At 48.4% G+C, this 11,059-nt stretch overlaps 1 protein-coding gene across 10 annotated transcripts in view; it reads left to right on the top strand.

Moving 5' to 3' along the window:
- The first annotated feature begins 2,407 nt into the window (after positions 1-2,407).
- The window catches only part of UIMC1 (ubiquitin interaction motif containing 1), a 108,511-nt gene continuing 99,859 nt past the window's right edge, over positions 2,408-11,059 (top strand). For 2 of the 10 annotated variants that reach the window (XM_089335108.1, XM_089335113.1), the window contains exon 1: positions 2,494-2,636. The gene's annotated coding sequence lies outside the window, so the exon portion shown is untranslated. Of the gene's footprint in view, positions 2,431-2,489; positions 2,786-11,059 lie in introns of those variants that run through there. The other 8 variants (XM_089335104.1, XM_089335111.1, XM_089335107.1 and 5 more) reach the window with 7 other exon arrangements.

The following is an 11,059-nucleotide window of genomic DNA, read 5'->3' as shown; positions in this document are numbered from 1 at the left end:
TTGAGTTTTTGCTGTTGGCCAGGATCTTGGCTACTTCAGAGAGCTCACAAGTCTTAAAGAAGAGACATAGACACATATTCATACAGCAAATAATTGTAGTATACTATGGGAGATGGGAGTCCCAGTGGCTGAGGAAGCAAGCAGGAGCAATGCACTGAGGTTAGAGGATGTAGAGGAAGACATGGGTGAGCTGCATTTTGGAGGGTCAGTTGGAGGTAGGTGATTTGGCGGATAGGGTAAGAGAATTCCAGGTAATGGAATCCTGGGATTTAAATGTTACAGAAAAGTACTGAGAACAATGTACCCCTAGTTCCAATACCCAACTGTTAACATTGTTATTTTAAAAAAATTTATTTATTTATTTGAAAGGCAGAACTACTAAGAGGTAGAGAGAGAGAGAGAGAGAGAGAGAGAGAGAGATCTTTCATCCACTGGTTCCTTCTCCAAATGGTCAGGGACTCCATCCAGGTCTCCCTTGTGAGTGGCAGGGGCCATCAGCTGCTCCCTTCCCAGGCACATTAGTGCAAAGCTGGATCAGAACGAGGGCAGCTGGGGCTCCAACAGGCACTCTGATATGGTATGCTGGCATTGCAAGTGGTGGCTTAACCTAGCTGGTCACAGTATTATTGTTAATTTTTAGTTTTTTTTTAAGATTTATTTATTTATTTATTTGAGAGAGTTACAGAGAGAGAAAGAGGGAGGAGAGAGAGAGAGGGGGGAGTCTTCCATCCACTGGTTCACTCCCTAACTGGCTGCAATGTTCTAGGTCCTGCTGCGATCTGAAGCCAGGACCAGGAGCTTCCTCTGGGTCTCCCACATGGGTACAGGGGCCCAAGGACTTGGGCCATCTTCTGCTTTCCCAGGCCACAGCAGAGAGCTGGATTGGAACTGGTGCCCATTTGGGATGCTGGCAGGTGGCGGTTTTACCCACTATGCCACAGCGCCAACCCCTAATATTTAGTTTTTTTAAATGATTTATTTTATTTATTTGATAGGCAGAGTTTCCAAAGGGGGTGGGTTGTGATTGATCAATCTTCTATCCGCTGGTTTGCTTCCCAGATGGCTGCAATGGCCAGGGCTGGGCCAAGCTGAAGCCAAGATCCAGGAGCTTCATCAGGGTCTCCCACCTGGGTTCAGGGGCTCAAAAACTTGGGCTATCTTCCACTGCTTTCCTAGGCCATTAGCAGGGAGCTGGATCAAAAGTGGAGCAGGCAGGACTCTAACTGGTGCCTGTATGGGATGCCTGCCTGGTATTAATGTGTCAGCTTAACCCACTGCGTTGCAATGCAGGCCCCAAGTTTTTCTTTTTTAAAAGAAATCATGGCAGATCTGTTGAGGTGGATCGAGGAGGAGCGTGGTGGGGGCAAGAGGCAGGCAGACACCACACAGACCCCGGGAGTCCGGTGAAAGCAGGCCAGAGGGGAGCAACCTGCAGACTCGTTTATTTCAGTTGGTACAACAGCTTAAATAGCCAATCTGGTCAAGGGTCAGTCTATGCCCTAACCAATCACAGCCTGTTGCCAGGCAGGCTCTGTTGTCATGTGGTTTCCGAAGCCATCCAATCACAGCCTGTTGCCAGGCGGTTTCTGTTACCAGTGGCCATCTTGACATGGCCTTCTCATTCCACCACACAGATCTATCGAAGCCGTTTGCTGCCCAGCCCTTCCTTCTCCCCATGCCCTCCTCCACTCCTGCATCATTACCGCGTGTATCCATCTATCCATCTAATCCATTTTCTAGTTTTACACACGTTTTCCATAAACAGTACATACTGGCCTGTGCATTTTTAAATTTATGTAAATCATTTCACAGTGTACGCGTCTGAGGGCATATAGCTACTTCAATAATTCATGTAATGAGCTATCAAATGTTTATACATATAAGACTAGTTTTATTTGTTGTAGTATTTTATTGTAGGGACGTTTCACATTTTATTCATCCATGTCTTATTGGACATTCAGCTGTTTACATTTTTCAAAATTGGGCTTTCTAGAATATGTCTTGATGCACACCTGTAGGACTTCCTGTATTTTTTGACACTTGAAATTGCTGAGTAGTTAACATGGGCATTTACAATTTCACCACAAAGAAGTGGAATTGTCCTCAAAAGTGGTGGTTTTAATTTTACACTTCTACCTGCCATTTCCGAATTTCTAGTTTCAAGATTCTCTCTCTCCCCCGAAATGATCAAACACTAATATTTTACCATCGAAGGAGATAGGTTTCACGTGGTCATGTGAACAGATTGTTTCCGTGTTGTCTAGTTAACACGCAAAGAAAGGGCTAGTAGAGCAGACCTTGAAACGTTCCCTGTAGAGATCGCGGGTCCTAGCTCTTGGTTAGCCAGCAAGCGATGCCGCCAGCGCGCAACGGAGAGGGGGAAAGACTGGCCCGCCTCGGGGTCTGCGCCCCCCCCGCATCGCGCAGTTGGTACGTCCAGGCGGCGGCTTCCCCCGCGCTGCGTATTGGTTCCGTCTCCCAACGCCCGCGCCTGCGCCCGTGCGCTGAGCTCGTCGCCCGGCTGTCGCGCCTCGGCTTGGCGCTCTCCGTCCGGCCGCCGGCTCCTGACGCGCTGCGGCGGCTCGCGACCCCCGGCGCCGGGAGGAGGGGCTCGGCGGAGCGGCGCGTGCTGGCGGGTGAGTGAGTACCTGCCGCCTCGGCACACCTCCGGCCCGCCCTCTCCCCGCCTCCTCCGCGCCCTCGGCGGGGCGGCGGCCGGCTCCTCCGCCGGAGGGGCGCCTCCCTTCGTCTAGGTAGGCCGCTCGGGACGCCGGCCGACTCTGAGGTGGGCGCCTCGGAGACGTCGGGTGGGAAGTTGGCGATTCTGCCGTGGGCCCCTCGGGGCGCTGGGGTGGGCGGCTGCCGGGGGGCCTGGCCTCGCCTCACACCTGCAGGGTGGGCCCGGGCGGCCTCGTCGCCGAGGGCGGTGGTCCCTGTCTCCTCACTCGGGACTCCCCGGGCGGAGGCTCCGTCCCGGCCGCCACCCGCGCGGGAGGTCCCCGAGGCAGGAGCGGCCGCGCCGTTCGCCGCGGGCTCCTCACGCCCCCGCCCCTCCCCCCCTTCCGGACGGTTACCAGTTGATCGGGAGCACTGCTTTGACTGAAAAATTTTTTTTGGCCCAGAAAAGGAGATGCTCCTTAGAAATCCTCACCACCATATATACCCACCAGCGCCTGTGCACGGCGCCGGGCAGCGTTTGGCGTCTTTCCCGCCTGCGCGCTCGCTGAGCAACCCCGCACCGCTGGCCTCAGTTGACAGACGAAGCCCCGCGGAGGGGCCAGGGTGCTGATCGCCGTCGTGGCGGGGGTGGAGTGGAACCCAAGGCGCCAGACTCAGAGGTTCCCGCATCTAGACATCAAATCGTACTTCGTTAGGAGTAGCGCGGGTTTTATGCTGCTTTTTAAATTTTGGCCTGCTAAGGGAAAGGCAGTGCCTTGCAGTTGAACCAAAGAAAGTGTGCTTTTCGAATCGGATGCCTTGAGCTCGAGTTGCTAGCAAAACCATGGACCAGCTTACTGGCTGTTTGAGCAAGTTACCTTACATGTGTAAGTTGGCAATGTGGATATCCACAGCTGTGATGCACTGTGGATATATCCAGAATAGAGGCCAGGATTCAAGAAAAAATTATATTCAAGGTGTGTCTAGATTGAGGCTGAGTATTAAAAACTGGGAATAGAAGTGTGTGTGTACATTTTTTTTCCCCAATTACAGAAACAACCAAGCTCATTGTTACTTGTTTTAAATCAAGAGCTTGATACCATTTTTTTTTAAAATAAACTTTCAGGCCGGCGCCGCGGCTCACTAGGCTAATCCTCCGCCTAGCGGCGGTTTTCCATCCGATGGTTCACTCCCTAAAGGACTGCAATGCCCTGAGCTGATCTGAGCCAGAAGCTTCTTCTGGGTCTCCCACGTGGGTGCACAGGCCCAAGGACCTGGGCCATCTTCTGCTGCTTTCCCAGGCCATAGCAGAGAGCTGGATTGGAAGTGGAGCAGCCGGGACCTGAACTGTGCCCGTATGGGATGCTGGTGCTATAGGCTAGGGCCTCAACCCGCTGCTCCACAGCGCCAGCCCCGGTACCAAATTTCTGGAATAGTGACTTGTGCAGGTGTCAGTCATTCATAAAGGATTGATCTTAAGGTTCCTATACCACAAAGCTTCCAAAGCTATTTTGACAGGTTTGGTACCTAGACTGTCAAGATTTTAAATTACCTTGTCTGTGAATGTTCTTCAGATAGACCAAAATGATGGATGTGCTGAAAGAAAATGACAAATAATATCCCCTGAAAATTGGGGATTTTCAAGGTCACCACCAAAAATGCTGCCTTAAATAAATAACAGGTCTCATTATTGGATCACCTTTTGTATGTGTGTGTTCCTGTAAAGACACTTGTTCCTGTCGTGGTTAAGAAGTTGCTGTTGGCATCCAGACTCAATTCCTTTTTCATAGGCAGTTAGTGGTACTTCATTCTATAGCCAAGTTTAAAGTGAAGGTAAGCTGTTTTATTGAGGTCTTCATTTTGAAGAGCAGCAACTTTAACAACAAAAAAAAAGTTGTTGAGCTATACATTGACCTTGTTTAAATTGGCTGATCAATAACCTTTTTAATTTCAGAATTACTGTACAGAGAGTAATTTAGTGTGGCTAAATCTCATGAGGCACTGGAATTTTGGTACTTAGATCTGTGGGGTCCTCCACTTAATGCATTTTTTTTTAAGATTTTATTAGAGAGGCAGAGACAGAGAGGATGTCCGTCTGCTGGTCCACCCCCAAGATGGCCACAACTGCTGGAGCTGGACTGATCTGAAGCCAGGAGCCAGAAACTCCCATGTGGGTGCAGGGGCTCAAGTGCCATCGTGCACTGCCTTCCCAAGCCATCATCTAGGAGCAGGATTGGAAGTGGAGTAGCCAGGACTCTTAAGTGGTGCCCATATGGGATGCTGGTGCCGCAGGTGGAGGCTCACCCAACTGTGCCACAGTGCCAGCCCTGACACTGAATGCTTCTGTTTGATTCTGTCTCTGGTGTGATTCCTTAGAAACCCACATTGAGCCCATAGCACTATGCTAGGAAGAAGGGTTTTTGTTTATTTACATGCCATTAAGAAATTACATGTACTTGGTGGTATAACTACCCTTACTGTCAGATTTGAGCATACTGATTTAAATAATTATACAGACAGCATTTAATAAGATGGAGACTCTACCATATATTCCTAGGACATGATTTCTCCGTCTTTCCTTATGCTAATCCCTGTTTCCACCCCATGTTCTTTCAGATTCTCCCCTCTGTCGTAGGGCCATCATCTTCTACCCTGCTGGCTTGAACGCCATTTTTCCTTCCCTTTCTGTGATTCAAGCCACTTTAGATCCCATCTCATGGCCCTTCTTTTGGCTTGTGCCTTTTGGCTCTCCTGTCCTTACCCTTTCTCCTAATGATACCCTACCACAGTCCTGGTCCTTGCCCAACTGCTAAACAGAGATACACACACAGAGGCTTCTTCTCTGTTGTCATCCCTCAGCCCAGTCCCAGTTCTAAGGTTGAATCCAATATGCCACTACTGGCCCTGCAGGATTCTTGCCACCTCTCAAACTAGGTGGTATCTGCTTAGTGTCATGGGCTGGCCCTGTCTTTGGAACACCCTACCCTGAGCCCTGAGGTTTCAGATGTGGTTCAGAGTAGGATCCACAGATAGACTTTCTAGTTCTAAATCATGCTGCTGCCTGTTGGTGGCTATGTGACAGTAAGCAAATGACTTAACCTCTCTGTGCCTTAGTTTACTCTCTCTTATATATTCTAATTTTTTTAATGATTTATTTATTTGAAAGAGTTACACAGAAGGAACATAGAGAGATCGTCCATCCACTGGTTCACTCCCTAAATGGCTTCAATGGCCAGGGCTGGGCCAGGCCGAAGCCAGGAGTTGGGAGCTTCATTCATGTCTCCCATGTGGGTGCAGGGGTCCAGGGACTTGGGCCATCTTCCATTGCTTTCCCAGGCACATCAGCAGAGAGCTGGATTGGAAGTGGAGCAGCCAGGTCTCGAACCAGCACCCATATGGGATGCTGGTGTCACATGTGGCAGCTATACCGATATACCACAATGCTGAGCTCCCTTCTACATTATTTTTTTTTTAAGATTTATTTTTAAAAAATTTATTTGAAAGGCAGAGTTACCACAAGAGAGGAAGAGACAGATCTCCTCCATCTGCTGATTCACTCCCCAAATGGCTGTAATGGCCAAGACTTACCAGGCTGAAGCCAGGAGTCTAGAGCTCCCTCCAGATCTCCCACATGGGTGCAAGGGCCTAAGCACTTACACCATCTTCTGCTGCCTTCGCAGGTGCATCATTAGCAGGGAGCTGAATTGGAAGTGGAGCAGCCAAGTCTCAAGCCTGCACCCTCATGGAATCCAGGGTCACAGGCGGTAGCTTAACCTGCTCCGCGACAAAGCCTGCATCCCCCTTTTACATTCTTTTTTTTTTTTTTTTTTAAGATTTATTTATTTATTTGAGAGCTAGAGAGACAGAGAGAAAGGTCTTCCTTCCATTGGTTCACTCCCCAGTGGCCGCAACGGCCGGAGCTGTGCCGATCCGAAGCCAGGAGCCAAGAGCCTCCTCTAGGTCTCCCACATGGGTGCAGGGGCCCAAGGACTTGGGCCGCCTTCCACTGCCCTCCCAGGCCGCAGCAGAGAGCTGGATTGGAAGAGTAGCAGCCAGGACTAGAACTGGCACCCATATGGGATGCCGGTACCACAGGTGGGGGATTAACCCACTGCGCCATGGCGCCAGCCCCTGCCCCCTTCTACATTCTTGATAGTGTACTAGGAAAGACAAAATTTTTTAAATTTTTTGAAAGTTTTATTTATTTGAAAGGCAGAGTGACAGACTGTCCTTCAACTGGTTCACTCCTCAAAAGTCTTACATTTGAAGCTGAGCCAGGCCAAAACTAGGGTCCTGGAACTCTATCCAGATCTTCAATGTGAGTGACAAGGACCTGCTACTCCCATGGTGCTCATTAAAAAGGAAACTAGATTGGAAGTGGAGATGGGACTTGAATTTAGGGACTTTGATACAGAATATGGGCATCCCAAGCCATGGCTTAACCACTATGCCACAACTCCTGCCTTCAAAACTTTTTTTTTTGACAGGCAGAGTGGACAGTGAAAGAGAGAGAGACAGAGAGAAAGGTCTTCCTTTGCCGTTGGTTCACCCTCCAATGGCCGCCGTCCCGCGCTGATCCAATGGCAGGAGCCAGGTACTTATCCTGGTCTCCCATGGGGTGCAGGGCCCAAGCACTTGGGCTATCCTCCACTGCACTCCCTGGCCACAGCAGAGAGCTGGCCTGGAAGAGGAGCAACCGGGACAGAATCCGGCGCCCCAACTGGGACTAGAACCCGGTGTGCCAGCGCCGCAAGGTGGAGGACTAGCCTAGTGAGCCATGGCGCCGGCCAAAACTTTTAAATTATTTTAAAAATCTTTATTTATTTAAAAGGCAGAGCGACAAGAGGAGAGAAAGAGAGAGAGAGAGAAGGATAACAACCTTCCACTTACTGATTCATTCCCCAAATGCCCACAACAACCAGGGCTGGGCCAGGCCAAAGCTAGGAGCCTGGAGCTCCATCCTGTCCTCCCATAGTGGTTAAGCCATCATCTGTTCCTCCCAGGATGTGTATTCACAGGAAGACTGCATCCAAAGTGGAATAGCTGGGACTTGAACCAGGCCCTTTCATATTGTATGTGGGCATTTCAAGCAGTTAAAACCTGCTGTTCCCCACAATACCCACTCCTAAATTTTATTTACTTATTTATTTTTCCACTTCTAAATTTTTGATGTTATTTATCTTTTTTCTTTTGTTGTTTCAGCTGTTAATATCACATAAGAAATCATTACCTAATTTAAGCTCATGAAAATTTGTACCTAATGTTTTGTTTTAAGAGTTCTATAGTTGTAGCTTTTAAATTTGAGTCTTTGATCCATTTTGAACTCTTGTTTGGTGTGAGGTAGGTATACAATTCCATTATTTTTATTTGTGGCCCTATAATTGTCCCAGCTCTATTGATTAAATATTCTTTCTCCATTGAATGATCTTGGTGCCCTTGTTGAAAATCAGGTGTTGGGGTTGGCACTGTGGTGTAACAGATTAAGCTGCCCCCTGTGTTGCCGGCATTCCATATGAGCGCCTATCTGAGCCTAGCTTTCTCACTTCTGTTCCAGTTCCCTGCTAATGTACCTGGGAAAGCAGCAGAGGATAGCCCAAGTGCTTTGGCCTCTGCACCCATGTTGGAGATCCAGATGAAGCTCTTGACTCCTGGCTTCGGATCAGCCTAGTTTTGGCTATTGCAGCCATTTTGGTAGTAAACCAGTAGATGGAAGTTATCTCTCTCTCTCTGTAATTCTGCCTTTTGAATAAATAAATAAATCTTAAAAAAAAAAAAAAAGAAAATCAGGGGTCTATAAATGTGAACATTTTTCTGGATTGTTAAGTCTACTTTCTTGATCCATGTTTTTTTGTTTTGTTTTGTTTTTTAAGATTTATTTATTTATTTTAGAAGAGGGAGAGACAGAAAGAGATCTTCCATCCTGTGGCTCACTCCCCAGATTACTACCAGGAGCTTCATCCAGGTTTCCCACTCATGGTAGGGGCCCAAACACTAGGGCCATCTTCCACTGCATTTCCCAGGCTATTAAAAGCGAGCTGCGTCAGAAGTGGAGTGGCCTGGGCATGAACCAGCGCTCATATGGGATGCTGCTGAGGAAGTGACTTTATCCACTATGCCACAAGCTGGTCCCCCTTATGTCTCTTCTTTTTTTTGACAGGCAGATTTAGAGAGACAGAGAGAAAGGTCTTCCTTCCGTTGGTTCACCCCCAAATGGCTGCTACGGCCGGCGTGCTGCACCAATCCAAAGCCAGGAGCCAGGTGCTTCCTCCTGGTCTGCCCATGCGGGTGCAGGGCCCAAGGACTTGGGCCATCCTCCACTGCACTCCCGGGCCACAGCAGAGAGCTGGACTGGAAGAGGGGCAACCGGGACAGAATCCGGCGCCCCAACCAGGACTAGAACCTGGGGTGCCGGTGTTGCAGGTGGAGGACTAGCCAAGTGAGCCGCGGCACAGGCCCATATGTCTATTCTTAAGCTAGTTCTCTGCTAGCTTTGTAGTAGGTTGTGAAATCAGAGTATGTGTCCTGCATCCTTCATTTATTTATTTATTTTTTTGTAAAAACCTTTCCTTTGGTATCAACCTGACAACTAATGGTAAAAGGAAATTATTTGAGAGAGAGGCCGAGACAGAATGGGAGCTCTCATCCTCTGCTTTACTCACCAAATGCCTGCAGTGCTGGCTCTGGGCCAAGCCAGGAACCGGAATGACAATCCAGATCTCCCATATGGGTGGCAGGAACCTGATTACTTGTTATCATCACCATTGTCTCCTGGGGTCTGCACTGGTCAGAAAGCTGGAGTCAGGAGCCAGACCTGCCAATTGAACCCAGGTACTCAGTGTGGGTTGTGAGCATCTTAACCTCTAGGTTGAACACATATATCTGGATATTCTTATTTTATAAAAGGATAGCCATATTTTCGAATTATTTATTTTTAAAAAATACTTATTTACTTGAAAGGCACTGAAAGCTCTGCCACCTGCTAGTTTACTCCCCAGATGCCTACAACAGCTAGTGCTAAGCCAGGCTGAAACAAGGAGCCAGGGACTCCAGCTGACACTTAAACCATCATTTGCTGCCTCCCAGGGTGCATAGTCACAGGGATATGGATCAGAAGTAGAGCTGGGACTCAAACCCAGGCACTGTGGTATGAGATGCAAGCATTCCATATGGTAGCCTAACTGGCTGCACTACAATATCTGTTACCCTGAATATTATTTTTAAGTTGTGAAACTATCACAGAATTTATTGAACATGTGAATCAAGGAGAAAACACCTAAAGTTACACCTTTCTAATTTTATTGTTCTAAAACTTGTGTAATTCATTTATTTAGTAAGTATTTATCAATAACCTGTCATTTGCCAGGGAATATGCCAGATGCCAGGACTGTACTGATATTCTTTTCTTCCTGAAACCTATAGTCTGTTGGGAAAGACATACATTTCCTTAAAAATCACATGAATGTATAATTACAACTGTTAAAACTTATTTTACGAAATTTTTATTTATTTGTGAGAAAGAGAGACTGACGTTTCCTATCCATTGGTTCGCTCCCCAAATGTCCACAATGGTTGGGCCTTGTCTAGAACTAAGCTGGAAACTGGGAACTCAATCCAGGTCTCCTTATGGGTTGTAGAAACTCAATTACTTGAACTGTTACTGCTGCCTCTAGGGTCTGCATTAGCAGGGAAACCAGGGTCAGCAGGTAGAGCTGGAGTCCTAGCTACACAGACATGAAATACAGACATCTTAACCACTAGGCCAAATTAAATCTTTTTTTTTTTTTTTTTTTTTTTTTTGACAGGCAGAGTGGACAGTGAGAGAGAGACAGAGAGAAAGGTCTTCCTTTTTCCGTTGGTTCACCCCACAATGGTTGCTGCGTCTGGTGCGCTGGTGCACCATGATGATCCAAAGCCAGGAGCCAGGTGCTTCTCCTGGTCTCCCATGTGGGTGCAGGGCCCAAGGACTTGGGCCATCCTGCACTGCACTCCTGGGCCACAGCAGAGAGCTGGACTGGAAAAGGAGCAATCGGGACAGAATCCGCCGCTCCGACCAGGACTTGAACCCGGGGTGCTGGCGCCACAGGCGGAGGATTAGCCTAGTGAGCCGCGGCGCTGGCCTAAATAAAATCTTTAAAAAAAAAAAAAAAAAAAAAAAACCTGTGTAAGGAAAGGAATATAGCTAGATTTTAAGAACTTAGGACTTAATGGGGCCGGTGCTGTGGCGCAGTAGGTTAATCCTCCGCCTGAGGCACAGGCATCCCATGTGGACACTGGTTCTGGTCCTGGCTGCTCCTCTTCCGATCCAGCTCTCTGCTGTGGCCTGGGAAAGCAGTGGAAGGTGACCCAGGTCCTTGGGCCCCTGTACCTGTGTGGGGGACCTGGAGGAAGCACCTGACTCCTG

This window comes from Oryctolagus cuniculus, chromosome 6, assembly GCF_051225735.1.
Source record: "Oryctolagus cuniculus isolate XC-2025 breed Fujian yellow rabbit chromosome 6, ASM5122573v1, whole genome shotgun sequence".
In the NCBI taxonomy this organism is placed as follows: Eukaryota; Metazoa; Chordata; class Mammalia; order Lagomorpha; family Leporidae; genus Oryctolagus; species Oryctolagus cuniculus.
This window is presented reverse-complemented; position numbering and strand designations above follow the sequence as displayed.